Here is an 18,989-nt window from a genome sequence, read left to right on the forward strand (position 1 = left end):
TCCTATAGTATGTTAATTAACATATATAATATTATATATCCATATTCCATCGTTCTTTTATAATCATATAAGAGCCCTTTGAATGGCTTTAAATGGATGATAAGTATAAGTTGTAATTATATGTTATATATGTAATGTAAGCTTGTTCGAGATTATACTTCGGCAGCTTGCCGACGTGGTACTTGGTCCAGTTTCTTAGGCAACTTTCATTAATGGAATTTGTTTGAGAAAAGTTTGAAGGTATTTCAGCAAGAGTGACGCTATCATATCATGTTTTTATACCATATTTCTACAATCATCTAGGTGACATCTGATGTGGATAGCGACATCATTTGAAAAATTTACAAAACCCAAGGAAATGAAGGAGAAAGACTTCTCGTATGCCATAATCATCATTTAATTAACTAGTTTTTCTTAATTATTAATTTATTAAATAATGAACTAAATTTAAAACTCTGATTAATTCAAATGATGTGGTTGTCCACATCAAATGTCACCTAATGTGATACAAAAATGTAGTACAAAAATATGATATGAATAACATATTTTATGGGTTATTTTAAGATAACAAGTACAATAAAGCAGACATAAACAAACTCACATGTATTTAAACGTGAAAAAATGTGGTATTTCAAGCATAGCATTACGTGCAAGATGAAGCTGAAGCCTCTCCTTTCATTCTTTCATCAATGTTTTCTTTTGCATTTTATGATTTTGAAGCCAGCATAACACAAAATCTGTTGTCAAGAATTGCCTTGAAGCAAACACTCTCAACCTGGAGGGAAGAGGTTCGAAACCTCATGCCTCCAGTTTCTGAATATTCGCATGGTTTTCATGATTTAAATATTATATAAAATAGCTAGTTCATTGTGAGGCTTAAACTCATTCCTCCATCCTTAGTATAGATAATATCGTTTGGTCAAAAAGAAAAAGAAAAAAATTATATAAAATAATTTTGCTCAAAAAGTTCCTTACCACAAATATTCAACATAAAGACTATTTCATTTTTCTTCTTTTACTGTTTTAATGATCTAGATGCTAGAATATGACGAAGGCGAGACGAAAGGTACGAAATCTAAAGTTAAAAAAGGAAAATATTTCCATTAATAATAATATTATTTGAACGAGTGGGTTGGTGTCTAAAACTAAGACAACCAAGTATATGTTGAAACAGAATTATTACAAAATGATAAAAGGCGTGGATGGCACGTTTTGTGAAATGCATGAGTACTATTGAATTGAACCATGACATATTGCCACGAAATGAGCTAATGGGGAAACCAATTAGTGTAAACAAATGGCCAGTGGGTGCTTTCGTACTTGGATCCCAACTTGAGTTCTTGTTAGTGGAATCATACCTCACACATGGAAATTCAAGCACTCAAGTTGTACGGACAATAACTAGTAGCTATGGAGGGTGCCTCCCTCGATTAGAAAGCAAAATTATTATTTGTGATGATTATATCACTTGACATATCAAGATATCGTTACAAAATTTATTGAGATTATAATCAGTATACAACCAGTCATGTATACATATATATTAGGTTTAGGGTTAATTTAACATAGAAAAAAAAATAATAATTCACCCGTGACACCAATTTTGTGCAAACCAGTGCAGGAAAAGTTTTATCATTAACGTGTCACGTAGTTTTACTATCATTCACAGAATTTCTGACTCGGCTGAGAGGGTGTGTTCCAGCTTTGTTTGTAGGCTGTGGGCTGTATCACATACAACAAAACACAAAGACTTTTGATGTAGTACTTGCTCGGGACACATTGTACGGGAACACCTGATGAAGTGGCTTGCAAAAGCTTCTGAGTGAATCGGCCTGATCTTAGGGTTAAAAGGGAAAGAACGATGGAAATGTTGCCAGGTTACAGAAAAGAAGTTGACTAAGACTGCTTCATTCCGTAGGTTTATAAGCACGGAATCAGTTGCAGGTAATATGTACTACGGATTTACACTTGTGGCATTTATTTAACATTCAAGCTTCTAGAACAACTTCTATGATATGAGTTCACTTCTACGGTGGTATCCTGTGCTAATAACATACACAAAAAACTAACATACATCTTGTATTATTAATACAAAATTTTATATGACGATGTACTCATCCTATACGGGTTCTCTATGCGGTGCATCAAATGAATGAGTCATACAAAGAGTACCAATTAAGGTGGAAGGAAGCATCAAGCATGCAAAGTGATGCAATTAGTGTTTGCTTAGGTAAGCGCCTCCTTTGTCTTTTCCCAATCATTTCATAATATGTATATATTTCGGTGATGCATTCTCATGTCTTATCAGATTGTAATTACTTCTTTATCCAACATAGAGTAATTAATTTCGGTAGAAGAAGAATGGTAGGGTCTGCGGATGGACGCGTGAAATGTTGATGTATGTGAACTTTACTATATGACATGTTCACTAGTAATCTTTTGAGCATGTGTGAGCTATTAGTAGAGTAAAATCTCTTATAGTAATATTCTATAAGGAATAACCTCTTTATAATAATAAAATATTTAGATCCCAATTTGGACCCCGTTATGTATAGAAACAAACTTCATAGTATAATAAGTTATATTTTTTCTAAGTGCCCATTAAAGAAATTTGCTTCTACATAGTAATAATTGTTAACAAATCCAAAACTATGCAATGTCACAAATAAAAGTTTAAGATGAACTAAAATATTTCTCTCAATTTCTTTAGGACAATATTATTTTTTAGAGATGAGGTCATCTATTTGAGCTTGAGGGTACATAATAGATCTTCCACATAAGCACTTTCTTGTTGATGCCAAAATGTTACAAACTTTTCAAGCATGTATACAACTTCTTGGCATGAAACTTTCGGTATGCTTTTAGAGATTAATTAGATGTCACTCTTTTTCTCATGTTTAAAACTTGGAATTTGCTAGAAAAGTTGTTCTTTGTATCTACAAAACTATCATTAAGGATAGGAAGTGTTATTGGCACTCTTAAAATCTCATTCTACACTCCTCACAAGTATATTTTTCTTTCTAAATATAGAATGTTTGGAGTGTGAATGAGAATTTTGGAGTGCCAATAACAATTCCCTTAAGGATAACTAAGTAAATAATAATACTTTTATAACTACACATCTATTAAGTAATAACCTCCTTATGGTAATAAAATGAATAACATTTTGAACCATCAAGTTTGGGCGCAATTGCAAATTCATACATCATCTTTAAAACATTAATATTCATACCAAAACTAGTATTTAATTACAATTTTAGACATCTATTAAAACATCTGTTAAATTAACCGTTAAGTGATGAAATAGCTGCCACCATTGTGCTATGTGGAAAAAACAAATTAAGAAAAAAAATTAATTATTACGTTGAGAAAAGTATTTTATTAATTTGAAAAGACTTCATGTTCTTCTTCCCCTCCCACCTAAGCAACCACTTCCATCTCCTCCTTTCTTCATCACCACCACCCATTCAAACTTTGAGCAACCACTTTCACCTCTTTCCGTCGAATCGTCGACCCACCCTTTTCGCGTAGAATCCTTGACCTAGTTTTCACATGCGAAAAGCTCGGATCCTCAACAAACCAATCAACCCGAAATGTAAAATCGAGAATGGCAGGTTCGAATCTATCTATCTAGGTCAGCTCTCCGCGGCGCCGCCGCATCCGGTAAAGCCTTCTCCAACAAATGCTTCTGCAATGAAATCCTAAACCTCTTCTCCATTGAAGGGTTGTTTCCGGGGTGAGATCTCCGACAGAAGGAGAAGGGATGTTGTAGATGGGGTGGGTCGCTGTGTTGTAAATAAAACTGCATAAAATTCACTTTTTTTTTTTTTTAACAGCTATTAAAATCGAAAACAATTCTATTTTCATTTTTTTTTTCATATGTGGCATATTTACGACATTCGTATAAAAAAAAAAGTGTGGGCTCCAGGCTTGTCACGTCAACACTTAACGATCAAATTGACGGCTTGATTAACGGATGTATGAAGTTACAATTAAAATACAAGTTTTTATATGGAATTTGATTAACAGATGTATGTAGTTGCAATTAAAATACAAGTTTTTATACGGAATTGAAATGTTTTAAGGATATTGTAAGAATTTGCAATTGCACCCAAACCCGAGGAGATAAAATGTAATTTACCTTTGATCCTAGAATTATGACTATATAGAGGTTTTACGGTATATATAGAGTATTATTAACTAGAAGTCTAGAACTGTGTTTAAATTTTTATTAGACATAATGAAGAAATAAGTAGGAGAAATGAGAGGGATGAGGCATGGTGTGATTAAAAAAAAAAAACCTCGAATACAACATGATGGTATGGTTGAATTTGGGAGCAAGTTTATGATTTCTCTTCCAAGAACCTAGAATTAAAAGATGAGATCTTTTGATATAGGCGCCTCAGTTTTGAATTTTCTAGATCAAACATTCATGTCTTTTAGTGATTTGATTAATTTTTTTTTTATCATAATTTTGGTGCTATATGCACATTGTATTGTAACAAATTTCCTATAAAGTAGCCTTTTGATTACACTCTCCTCCATTTGAGATAATTGTCAAAAAAAAAAAATGGTTAGATTAAAAAATTATTTTTCACAATAATGCTACAATTTAGCAATAATTATCTACGATTTAAGATATTTTCTTTCCAAAATAGTTTAAATCCCCCAAAATCAAACGTACCGAAATAAAATTTTCTTTTAGTATGTTAAGAGAAAATAGGATTGAGAATAATATAAACGTACCGATACACAATGTGTAGAAAATAAAACGTACCAAAATAAAAATAATATTAAAATAATTTATCAAATCAAACGTACTAAAATTGCAAATAAATTTACCAATTAATGATTTTTGTAAATTCAAACGTACTCTCAGATAATATATACGTAATGTATTTTACCTAATAATAATTCGTCAACAACTATTCCTAAAAAATATATATAATTTCACAAAAAAATTGAAAAAATTACATGGAGCTTTTATATCAATCACCAACTATTTGAAAAAGAAAAAAAACCATTTGGAAAAAGAAATAATATTATATGTTTGCATAACAAAAAAAAAAAATGTGATCAAAAAAACATATTTGGAAGAAGAGAAAATATATTTTAATTAATAATATCTCCACTTAATAAGGAAAAGTGCATCATGTAGATAAAATGATAAATTCAAAAATTATTTTAATTTTAAAAAATAGAGGTGACTATTGGTCAAAGTACTTTAATCAAATTTTAAAAAGGTATAAATGTTTAATCTAAATGATATAGAAAAACTGTAGATGATTCTAATTTTTCCTTAAAAGATTACATTATGATTGTGTTCCGTAGCTAGAGCTAAATTCTTTTGTTCACATAGCTTAAACTCATTCATCATACAATAAATCAAAGAATCCTTAAATTTGAGAAATTTTTTAGTGTGTTGGAAACACGGCTTGGTACCTTAAGTGTCATAATAGAATTGGTTAGAATTTTTTTTTTCAAGTTTCCAATCAGTTGGAGTATTATACTTAGTGTTTTAGGCCATGTTCCGGACACACTGAAAATCTCTCCTCAAATTTGCATGAGACCCTAGTTTTATTTGAAGCATCACTACTCCATAGAGTGACCATGAAAATTGAAATTAAAACTAATTTTTGAAAACTCATAAAATATATCATTGTAAAGCCCCAATTTTTCGAAAACATTCTCCCGAAACAGTTTATTGAATATGAATACGACTTCAACCTTGATGCAATATGGCACTTAAAAAGTCTCATGTGGCAATCTAGCTAGCGCAAAAAGGCAGTTCATGTTACAATTTAATGCAAACTTGTAGCACACGACTTTTTAAATGGATATCCTAATGATCTTAACGATTGGTGTGGTATTACGACACAAAAATTTAGTTTAGGTGGTAAAATATCGCAAAACAAAGTTTCAGGCGAAATTACTTTCAGATCATCTCCAATACTTGGCATAAAACCTAAAATTTTTAGTCCTAAAAGTTTACGTTTTAACCCAGAAACAGTTTTTTGTTCCAACCATTCTGGTCTAAAATTTTAGCCTCAGATAATTAAATAATGAATGTAGGCTATTTTTTAAAAATTAACTTTAAAAAAAAAAATTAAGTAGGCTATCCTAAATTAATTTTAAGAACATTTTAACCTAAAAATATTTAAATTCTAATAAACATTGAAAAATCACTAAACCGACATATGAAACTCATGAAACACTATAGAAGAATATGAAACATATAATAGAGATGTATAAACACATGACATATGAGCAAACACATGATTTTGGAAGATGGTAGAAAGGAAAATTGGAAGAATTGTAGGAGAAAAGTGAGTTTCGTGTGGATGTTTCAACAAATATATAGGTATTTATAGAGTTTTTGGGTGAATTTTGAGTTAAATAATTTTTTATAATTATTTTAACTGTTGAATTTAAATTTAGGCTGTTAGAACTTCTTTTTTTACCGTTAGATTTGATCATATTCGATCTCAATCGTTGGATTCAATAAATTTATAAATATAAACAAAAAATATTAACTAAATTAAATGCGGACCGTTGGATAATCAACAGCCTATTTGAATGTGAGCCGTTGATCAACTAAAAGAGCCGTTTGACTCAATTTTAATGGCAAACTAGTGGGAGACACACCCATGTGGGTGGGGTCTCCATCACTAATCTTAGCCTAAATCTGGTTCTTTTTTAGGTTTTAGGTCCAAATTAAAACTTGGGTTGGAATAGATTAGGGGAAGAATAGAAGGGAAATTATAAATTTTAGGCCATGATTTGGAGTTGGCCTAAAGGTGTAAATTTTAGGTGATATTGCTAAAATTTTCGCACCTTGTTTGTATTTAACAATTTTTTGTTTAATACCTTCTCTTTCATTTCTCCACCCTTCATTTCACCCACTCCACCTCTATTCCTTTTCATATGTCCTTCCGTCCTTCCCCCCAGGTACTTTCACTCTATCTTGCAAAAAAGAATTAAGAACTAAAAGATTATTAAAAATACCTAGAAGACCATGTGCATACTGCATAGACTTAAAAACATAGAATAATCGTTCCACTTTTGTCATATATTCCACACACATACTGGATGAGTATGATTTATTTCAAATAAATTATATTAATGGTCCTTTAACTTTAACTCAATTGCAGTAGGTTCTTCAACTAAAAATTTATTACCATTGGTCCCTCAATTTTAATCCAACTGCAGAAATGGTCTCTCAAACTTTAACCCAATTGTAGCAATTGTCCCTCAAACTTTAATCCAATTGTAGCAATGATCCTTCTAGCATAACTCATTTTGACAAAATTTTGACGAAATTGACGAAAATGACCATCGCTACACGTTTTGATTAGTTGAGGGACCCCAATTATAGCAATAGTCCTTCCAACATAACTTATTTTGACAAAATTCTGACGAAGTAGACGAAAATGACCATAGCTACACATTTTGATGAGTTGAGAGACCAATGGTAATAGATTTTTAGTTGAGGGACCATTGCTCTAATTTGATTAAAGTTGAGAGACCATTACTACAATTTACTAACTTTTGATTGAAGATCTTGCAGCAATTCCGTCAAGATCTGCTCTTTTCTTGTTAAAGAGAAATTTGATCATATATGGTTCGTCGTTTATAAAAATATTTTCTTGGCTATTACCATATTTTTGGTTGATAAAAAGATGGTTCCGTTCCATATTTGAAATATTAAAAGCCCAGGTCTGGATGAGTTACATGCCAGCTTCTACCAGGATTGTCGGGAGACCGTTAAAACTTGAGTCTTCAAAATGGTGAATGATTTTTTTTTTATTATTATAATAAATCCAGTCTCAGATTAATCAATCACACAATTGCTCTCATCCCCAAACTGGAAAATTAAAAAATTGTTGGCAACTATAGGCCAATTAGCTTCTGTAACGTGAGCTACAAAATAATTACTAAAGTCATTGTGAAGAGAATGAAGCCTATACTAAATCTTTGCATTTTTCCAAATCAAAGGGCGTTTGCCCCTGATAGATGTATACAGGATAATATCCTGATTGCCAATGAAATATTCTCTACATTTAAATTTAATAGAAAAGAAAGGAAGGACGGGTGACACGGCTATCACCTCTACATCTTTCTCAATCAATATTAATAGATATTCTCAGAATTATTTTTATCTAACAAGAGGAATTTGACAAGGTAATCCTTTATCTCCTGACATTTTTATTCTTTGTATGAAACCTTTAATTAGACAATTAAATGCTTTAGCTTCGATCCCAAAAACCAATGTTGGCCTTCTAAGTTTTCCTTTTGGGTACAAGATCTCTAACCTAATTTTTACAGATGATTGGCTGTTATTCGCCAAAGCTTCCTCAAAAGGTGCTAAGAACATTTTAGGTATCTTAAACAACTTTGCTAAAGCCACCGGTCAGAAGATTAATGTTCATAAATCCTCCCTACATTTCTCAAGTAATACAACTAATCAATTAAGGAGTGAAATTGTTAATATACTACAAATTCAACATAAAACCACAATTGGGAAATATTTAGGAAACTGTAATATGGTTTTTTTGGAAGGCGAATACCCTTTACAGGGCAGGTAGGTTGACTTTAGTACAATCAAAATGTTACGGGAATGCCAAACCACGGAATGTCGTGCTTTAAATGCCTAAATAAACTTACTACTCAACGCAATCATGAGTGTCAAAATTTCTTCTAGGAGAACCCTGTGAGTTGGAAGAATACATGCACACCGAAGAGTGCGGGAGGGTTGGGAATACGAAGATTAGACCATTTAAACGAGTGTTTGGCCAAACTGGGGTGGAGAGTCTTGATGGAGGAGGATAATTGGTTGGTGCAAATTGTGAGCAAAATGTACTTAAGACACGAACAATTGTAAGAGAGTAAAACCAAACAAAATTACTCGTTAGCATGTAAAGGTATCATTGGTTGCAGGAATGTCATTCAAAAAGGAATGAGGTAGGTGGTGGGTGATGGCAGGAGCATCTTGTTCTGGACTCATCATTTAATTTTCCTTATCCATTATTTCACTTAATTCTGAAAGCCTAAGGCTCCACATTAACTGGAATCTAAGTGTGGTGGAGTTCATAGATAATAAAATGTGGGATAAAGCTAAACGCCAACAGGTGGTGGATGAGGGTAAGAAAAATTTGTAGTATCCCTATTCCTATTCTGAATACACATGACAAGCTCGTTTGGAGGCCAAATGCCAACGGTAGATTCACTGTTAAGTCTGTGACTTGGATTCAAAATGACAAATAGCAAAATATCAATAAGAAGGACCACCACTAAATTTCACAATAGGAAAATGCATATTTGAGTTTTAAACTCGTATAAGATATCAGAAAGGAAAATTTTATTTAAACCAGCTTCGTTATCTCTACATTCAACGAAAAAAAATTTATGTTCGAAAAAAAAAAAAATTATGTACCAAACTTCCTAATTCACCCTTAAATAAATAAAAAAGAATAATTAATTTTTATGAACCCAAACATAAACATCAACAATAATCTCACTACACCCTTTTTATTTAATCCAGTGAATCCAACCCTATTGCTGGCAACCATTCTCAAAAGTCATCGCTAAGGCCATCTCCATCGAAGGGTCCAGAGGGCTAGAGGGCCAAAAATAGCCCGAAAACGTCTCCAACCGAGGGCTAGGCCAGAGGGCTCTGGAATCTGAGAGGGCCCCACGGAATCAGAGAGGGCTAGAGAGCTGGAGGGCTGGTTGCAGCCAGCTTGCTCAGGGCTGGCTAGAGAATTCAGTTTTCCTGTCGGTTATAACCGACAGGAATGCTTAAGAAAAAAATTCAAATGTAATGGCTAGCTAACATCAGCTAGCTGTTGCATTGAATTTTTTTTTTATAGTTTTTTTATTATTTTTTATTTACAAAATTTTTCCTATAACTTCTATTTTTAATTTTTTTTTAAATTCTATTTTTCCTATAACTTTTATTTTACAAAATTTGTTTCATTTTTTTTTAAATTCCATTTTTTCCTATAACTTCTATTTCACATAGTTGCTTTATTTTATTTTAAATTCTATTTTTATCCTATAACTTCTATTTCACAAAATTTGTTTCATATTTTTTTTAAATTATATTTTTTTCTATAACTTCCTAAGCCATTATACAACATTAAATTAAATTAAGTAACATGAAACAACATTAAACAATATGAAATAACATTAAATTGTAGTTTTTAAATTATTTTTATCCTATAACTTCTATCATGCTGACGTCACTTAGCCGTTGGATTTGAATGTAAGTTGTAGTTTTTAAATAATAAATTATGTTTGGCCCTATGGCCCTTTGGTCCTCGGTTGGAGATGGTTTTTTGTGGCAGGGTTAAAACGAGCCCTTTGGTCCTCTGGCCCTCGGTTGGAGATGGAGGCAAATATGGTCCTGTACTGTTTATTAAAATATTAATATCTTGGAGAATCTTGGAGGGCTAGAGGGCTAAAACAAGCCCTCTGGCCAGCCCTCAGTTGGAGATGGCCTAACATCCCCTTACGGTCTTTTTATTTTCTATTGTTTCTATTATATGATGAAGAAAGTACCTTCTTTTTCTTCATTTGATTAGTTGTTTGCACACGCACATGTAAGAGTGGTGTTGTTTTATTGTGTTTTAAGCGAAATTGAACAAGTACAATTTTATTTATTTATTTTTTCTCCTCTCTAACGATTATAAGTTTGTATGTTTTTCAATTTGGTTTAATGTTCAGCAAGATGGGTGTTGGAGTGTAAATGCACAGAAGCCTTGTGACAGTGGAGTTTGGTTGCTTTTTTTATTTACTAAAACTTAGTGTGTATAATTTATCAAAATTAAGAGAAAGCAAATATGTAAGCAAGGAATTCAAGAGAAGAGGAGACATACAAAAATAGTAGAGAGGGATTGTGGTCAATGAAGACATCGAAGAAGGGTTGCCGCTATTAGGGTTTAGTTCACTAGATTAAATGAAAGGGGTGTAGAGAGATTATTGTTGTTATTGTTGTTGTTGTTGTTGTTGTGTTTTGGGTTATAAAATTAATTTTTTTTTCCTCTCTTTTCAATGAATATTGTACTTTCTCTAACAAAAGGACAAATTGGGAAGTTTTGTAGTAAAATTTTTTAGTTGGATGTAGAGATAAGAAAGTTGGGCTCAAATAAAATTTTCCAAACACGGCATTAACAATAAGGACCACCTCTAGAATTATAATCCAAAAAATACCCCTCTCTTCTTACACCTGAAAAAATAATTTAAACTATTTTTTTAAATCATATATATTAAGTTTTGTATTCAAATAAAATTAAAAATTAAACTTAAAAGAGCAAATTGCTACACTATAAGGCTAGTAATTAATTAGGGCAGAGAAGGAAACTGAAAATTACTTTTAGCACGCATTAAATACATAATTTTACGTGTAGGAGGATTGAAATATGGCATTATGCGAAGTAAAAATATTAAAACGTAAGGGCCAGTGCAAAAGTGGTTAGCTTTCCTTCGTTTAATTTTTTTTTTTTTGGCTATTACCACATATTATATAACTAGAGACAAAGTTGCTTTTTCAAATAAGCGGATGCATTCTCAGCTAGACTATCCGTCATTAGCGGGAAAAATATTGAAAAATTCTTTTATAACACGAAAAAGGGAAAACTTCATACCAAATTCTTTTGTTGTTGAAAAAAGGAAAACTTCCCACCATGCGAGTGAAGGATACCTACCTCTCCCTTTATTTGATATGGTACAATGAAAAGGTCAGAAGATCGAAGAGGAACAGAAAAATAAAATTATATGATCTCGTATCACAAAAAAGGAGCCAGCTGTTGCAGCCAATTAAGACAAAATTCAAGCATCGATTTCCACCATCGCCTGATGTATTTCTTCAGCTTTTTCAACTCAGTGCTTTGGCAAATAAGGGTGGCTAATATGCTATAAAAGGTCAAGTTCACAAAAGAGGTATAAATGTTATGTTATAACTTATAACATAGTTTGACAGAACAATATGATCCCACTGTCAATCTAATCCATTGATTATAAATGATTTATATAAGGGAAGATGTTGCTATGGCCTATATCTAATTGAGGGGAAGAGAGGGGTGGGGCATGGAGAGAAAGAAAGATGGAGCAAAGGGCTTGAGGAATTATGTGTGTTCCTCCCCAGTCCTTGTGCCTTTATTTATATTAAACTAAGAAGGATTCCTTACCTTACAAGTAAGACAATCCTAAAGAAAAATGATCTTTTAGTATCCTAAACTCAATCTACTAATGGTTTACGCAATCACACATGTGCTAGAAGTATGTTCACAACGTCCCCCTTGAATGTGTAAATACTCAAGTAGATGACGCATTAGATCTTCAGGCAAATGTAGAAGCAGTTGATGAAGTCGTCTCATCTAGTCGTCACAAGTAGCGAATGTGAGTCTAAAAAAAAACGAAAGAATGCATGGGTGGTAAAACTCACAAAACCTCACTATAGCAAAACCCAAGGTGGGATAAAAACTTAGACTAAGGAGAAAAGTAAGAAGTTTCATTAAATCAGAACTAAATGTCTTCTGGATTCAAGTAGAAAAGCTCACAACGGTATAACCAGCCCAGGATGGGTGCCTAGTTAAAACCTAGTCGACTAGCAAAAACTAAGTGGGAAAAATGCTCCTAATCGTAGGGAAAATGAGTATACTAAGGTCAAGTGAGTATAATTCTGGATACTCTCCCAGAGTTTGACAAAACATCCAAGTGAGAACTATAAGCATCACAAAGAAATAGTTAGGCATACTAATTCCTCGAACAAGCTTATGAAAGGTAGACTTCGACAGTGACGTCGTGTAGAGGTCGGTAAGGTTGTCTTCAGATAGGATTGCTTGACTTCACCTTTTGATGTTCATGTTGATGCGATGTAGACACAATATGTTTGGCGTTGACTTCTTAGATGTGTCATTTTATGATTTGGTTGATACATGTGGCATTATTTTCAATAGATCATTTTTGGGACTCAACGAAGGATGAAAGTCTCATGTACTTCAAATGTCTTCAATAAGAGTTCTCAACCATGTCTCTCATCTCTGGCGTAGTGAGGTATGATGATTCTTGGAACAATTTGAAGATTTCATAACTAAGATGTATATATTTGGTTGACCTACAAGATATTGCGATGTTCCTTAACGTTGAAGAGATAACCATTGGGGAATGTACCTTAAGAGGATCAGGCAGATAGTCTGTGTCAGTGAAGCCCACAATTTAGGCATCGTTCCAAGAACCAAAGAGGTGATTCATTATAAGATGCATAAAGATAAAGTAAGCCCAAATCTTTATTAACGGAAAAACATCTTTGACACCAATTTGGTGGTGGCGTGTAGGCGCATTGCTGCTTTATGCCAAAAGATTATCAGCAATTGAGATGTCTGATCTAGTGCTTTGAGCTAAGTACAATAAACACCAATTGGAACTATTAGATTCATAATCGCCTCGAAGGTCTCATTTGCATTTAGCGTACAGACGATCAGGGGTATACTCAGAAACAGCATCTTTTGGGTGTAGTTCAACAAGGGGCCCAAATACCATCAAAACTATGCTTGAAACTTTAGGTTGAGATAATCTTGAGTTTTCTCCTATTTATCTCAAATTCTAACTTTAGGTGTGAGTCCATTTTCTCAAGCTATTCCAGAGTCTTAGTGAGATTCATGTTATTGACATAAACTGCAACTCTAGCAATTTCGGATTTTGTACATGCAGGGGTATATATCCATAATTGGTCAAATATATTCACTTAGATGGGTATACCACATTCGTCCAGATTGTTTCAAATCCGTAAAGTGAAAGCCTCATCTAAATCAAAAGGGTGTTCTTTGGTCTAGAACTATTTGAATCAATGCATGTAATTCTTCGGGAACTAATATGTAGATTTCGTATCATGATCCTAGAAATACGATACAACAACGTTTATAATGCTTGAATCAATCACATGGCATATGAGATAAGCCTTGCACAATAAGGTGGCGTTATATCACACTATGTCATTTGTCTTATTCAACATGGATTATTTCTTTCCAGTTGACCAATTAGTTCTACATTGTTAGTAATTAGCGGAATGCTATTCAATATTGACGCTTTTCATTTATATCGGTGGCTACCATATGAGTGAAAACAAATTATGTACACTCCAACTTCATATCTCATCCAAACTAGTACACTAGACAAAGAACTTTAAGTCTCGGGAGTAATCTTGATTTAATCTCATGAGATGGAAATGATTGAGACAACAATCGAGGAAGGGATTCGTTTGTGCCATTATTCATCCACTTCCGAGAGGTGAATCATTAGAATCGAGTGACCTGTCATGCATCCAGGGACATATAGATTGATTGGTTAGCTGTTGATGTATTGGATTGACCACTAAGTGCAGCAACCTACCTTTGATCGTTATAGTACATAACCGAGTAATTGGGTTGCTATTAATGATCTTGGTAGCTTAAGAAATAGTTTGCCCAGTGAAGATCAGTGAGCATGCTTAACAAGGTATGCTTCAAAGCACAATATCCTTTTCTACGGTGGTTTCAATATGGTAATAATTCTTTGAATATCCTTAAGCTCGAAAGCTTTCTTCCGGAATGAGGTAAGTACAAAGCTTCCTTTATGGTGAAATTAGTACCATCGAACAACATAGAGTAATGTCATGCCCCAGAATCTAGTTGGATAGGCCTAAAAGAATTATCAGGGGTAGTTAGGTAACAAGTTAGCATATGAAACTAGACAGTTAAGTTCCCCACAAAACATACCTAAGTAGAAGTAATTGGATTCATCACATGTATTAGCTTTCGACAATTAACTCATATTTGAGATTAATAATGTATTCGAAACGCCAACCTTAAATACAGAGGCATAGGAAATTGTTCACAAAGTAAACCAAATGTACTAGGGGGCTCGACTAACATGGTTTTCCATGTCATAATTTTGTTCTTCCAGATGTGTTGGGTGGAGTAAAATTAGTCTCACAGGTTGATAACATGAATGGTACTTCTTAATAACATTACTAAAGGCACAAACAAGTGCATAACCAATGATCTTTTCCATCAAAACAGAAATGGATTCTATAAGGTTGAGGTCTAGGAAGATTGTCCTGTATTCTTATAGTTTAGGTCTTAGGTCCTAAGGATCACGCTTTTGGCTATGATGCCATATCTTGGTAGGCTTTGATTTTACCATTGTTGTAAAACAAAAAAAATTAAGTGTGTGAGAGAGACATACCCAGACTTGATTTTTGGAGGTTCCATCTGAAGTTGGAGGTTCTCTTCGGTACACTTTTGTTAAAGGAAATCATATCCTTTAGTGCACCTCTGTCAAAGCAAAGCATGCATGTTGGTGTATCCTTGTCGAAGCATGGTACACCATTCCGTAGACTAGTAAAAAATTGGATCTATACTATCAGATACCACCCAGCTGAATCACTAGGGTATCATTCTCTCATAATTGTGGAAACTTATGCTCTCTATAATGCTACTTCATGAGCAAATTAAAGACATGGAAAGACGAAAAATCTTTTCCAGTAGAAATTCGATCAGATATAAAACTTCAGAATTGTACCTATTCATGGACGTAAAGGTTTCAATCATGTCTTTCTTTAGGCAAGAAACTATCTTTTCATGATTTGAACAGTCTGTATAAGTGGGTTAAAAAACCATGGAATACTCTTTGGTAAGATACTTTCATTTGTAATACTCCAGGCATAAGTCTGGGAATGAAGATCATGGCAGAAGCTTTCTTTTCCACACCATAGTTGGCTACAATCGTTTTGCAACTTTTCGTACTCAAGTGTAGAGGTATATCTTGTATCTATATAAAGTAGTTTACGTTCAAACCATCCAAACCAGGAAAATCGAACTTGTTATTTTTCAACATTTCGCTGAATAAAAGGAACAAGAATGTCATTGGTGTTATGGAAAATAAAATCTCCATAAGCTTCCAAGTTAGAACAGTCAGATACTAAGACATGTTTAGGTTTAAACGGTTTAATCTTAGAGAGCTTCGAATCTCAACATAAGTGGTAAGAAACTTCAGGTTTCTATGGCATTTTTTCGAAGCTTCTAGTTTGGAATTATGAACTTCAGGTTCATAATACCTACAAACAAACACATTATATATAAGAAAATGATATAAAGCAATTGAAAACAAATATAATAATAGTGGATAGCTTCACGACTCTTTGTGTGAAACTTTAGGGAATGACCTTAAAAAGTATGAAGCTTCAGGTATAAAAATAAAGTAGTACTTTAATTGGCTTGGCTGCGGGCTAGCGAGAGAAAAGTGGAACCCAAACCCAAATATTAGGTAAGAAAGAAAAAGTGAAAAACAACTGTTATTAAATGGGTCTATTTTTCATGGGGGCTGAAATAAATGGTGCCCGAATAAAAAAATGTTATTCTCATACCTACGTTGGACTGCAGGTCTACTGGGAGAAAACAAGTGAGCTAAGAAAGCCCAAAATGACGCAAAAAACCAAACTGAGGTGTTGTGCATTTTTGTATTTTCTTATTGTGGTATGTTATCAGATTTGGCCCAAAAATGCCAAGCTGAAATAAAAACACGTCTTAGGCCCATGACGGTGAGTTGAGCACAAACGGGCTTAGCATCAAGAGGAGGCCCAAGGCATTGGGTCAAGTTAGAGATTCCCTAATGAAGGCTGGGTGTGCAATCGTCGAGGGAAGAAGTGCACGGAGTTATTGTCAACGGTGATTTCCAATCAGAATCATTTTGGGTTTTGACGGAAAACTCAAAGTCTCTCGTCAGAGATGATGATATAGACTTGACAGACGACTTTCAATCATCGTATTTTGCCACAGGAGGACATCAGGTTGTTGAGGGAGACTGATTTCACCAGTTTCCATGAGTGGCAATAGGTTAGGGTGGACGACAAGCTATCTAGGTGGTGGCTCGTGGTCTAGAGAAAGAAGACGTGCAAAACGGCTTTGTTTTCCAGACCTAGGTTTTGAAATGATTTTGGCTCAGTGGCTCAAGTGCGCTCGACTCGAGCTTAGGTTGGCAATTCCAATGCTAATTGTATGCTCAAGCTCTGGGCTTTTAGGTCAGGCCCAGTGTTAAACATATTTTACATGTTTCTAGGCACAACTTGAGCTCTAGTTTGTTTTTTTTTCCTTTCTTTTTCTTGCTTACTTACACATATTCAATTCACATAATATAGAAATATTTTGACTATAATGTATACACAATTTATGTAGAATCTAAAATTTGTAAAATGTAAAATTTGGTCATGCATTATGGTGAAGGTTCATGCAATCAGGGCTAAAAAAATATCGAGATACAACAAATCATTGTTTTAGAAGAAACTGGATTATGTGATGAATATTGTGAATGGCTTTGTAGGAGTTCCTCTTATGTATTTTAGATTTCCATCTTCATAGCTTGTATCAAGTTCAACACAAGAAAAGTAAATTGAATCAATAAAAGTAAATACAAACTCAATAAAATTAAAATTTAATCAAATAAGAGTAAAACGTAGTACTCCCCTGAAGATGAATGAATTCTGTGTAGCACAGTGTCAAGAGCGTGCTGATAACCTGTTGTGACATATATTTAAGTGACGGAAGAGTGGGATGCGACATTAAGAGAAAGAGAGATGGAGAAAAAGGATTTGAGGAATTTTGTGTGTTATTCCCCAATTCTTGTGCCTTTATTTATAGTAAACCAAAGAGAATTTGTTACCTTGCAAGTAATACAATCTAAAGAGAAAAGATCTTCTAGTATCCTAAATACAATTTACTAATGATTATCTTCTAGTATCCTAACTATAATCTACTAATGATTACACAATCACACATGTGCTAAAGGTATGTTCACAACAGATGCAAGACTTCTCTTAAAATTGTTCAATTATTAGTTTTATCACCAAATGTATGTATAAAACTATCCACATCAACTATAGCGTATAAGTCATACATCACATTCAATTGTCTAATACAATATAAGTTTGTTTTACGGAAAAATAATAAAAAGGGCTTCAAAACTTTAATTTGTAACCAAAAACACTTAAACAACCTTATTTAATGTTTAGGACAAAAAGAAAAATGTCACATTCCACACAAAACATGCATACTGATGCGCGAGCCCCCTTTCACATGGTTTGTTAATTTTCTCTCTCACGTCATTCTTCCCCATATTCCTTCATCTTTCCTCTTTCACCCAAATCTCTCTCTCTCTCTCTCTCTCTCTCATCTTTCATGTCATTTTTTTTGTTTTTCCTAGTTTCTTTCTTCTTTCTCTCTCCACCTGTGGGTCAACTATTAGTAGAATTTGTGGGCCAATCATTCTTTTTTCTCACATTCTATTTATCTCTATATCCTCTTTATTACTATTTATTTAAAATCTTAATAAAGTTAACCGATTCTTAGTATTATATATTAGGAATAGTGATTGTCTAACAATAAATATTTTAAAATTAACGATTATTTTTCAATTAATATTTTTAAATAGTCTCAAATAGTGATTGTTTCTTAATAAATATTTTTAAAATAATGGCAATTTCTCAATAAATATAAATATTTTAGAAATAGTGACCATTTCTCAATCAATATTTTTAAAATAGTGATTCTCAATAAATAAATAAATAGTTCATGGAATGATGGTAAAAAAAAAACAATAACACATGAGTAAAGGGGAGAGAGAGAGAGTGAGGATGGATGAGAGGAGAGATGAGAAAAGAGAGAGGAGAGAGAGTGGGATGGGTATCAGAGGTGAGAGGAGAGAGTTAATGAGAGAAGACGAAGAGAGAGGGAGATATATATATATATATATATATAGAGAGAGAGAGAGAGAGAGAGAGAGAGAGAGAGAAAGAGAGAGGATGGGTGAGAGGTAAGATGAGAGATAGAGAGTGGGGATATGTTAGAGGTGAGATGAGAGATAAAGAGTGGGGATGAGTGAGAGGAGAGAGGAGAGAGATGATTGCATGTGACCCCATGCAGTTTATGTACGTATAAGAGGTTAGGGGTCCCATG

Source organism: the organism of the source record quoted next, unplaced genomic scaffold (assembly GCF_019419815.1).
Source record: "Pyrus x bretschneideri cultivar Hongxiangsu unplaced genomic scaffold, Pyrus_bretschneideri_v1 Contig2, whole genome shotgun sequence".
Taxonomy (NCBI): domain Eukaryota; kingdom Viridiplantae; phylum Streptophyta; class Magnoliopsida; order Rosales; family Rosaceae; genus Pyrus; species Pyrus x bretschneideri.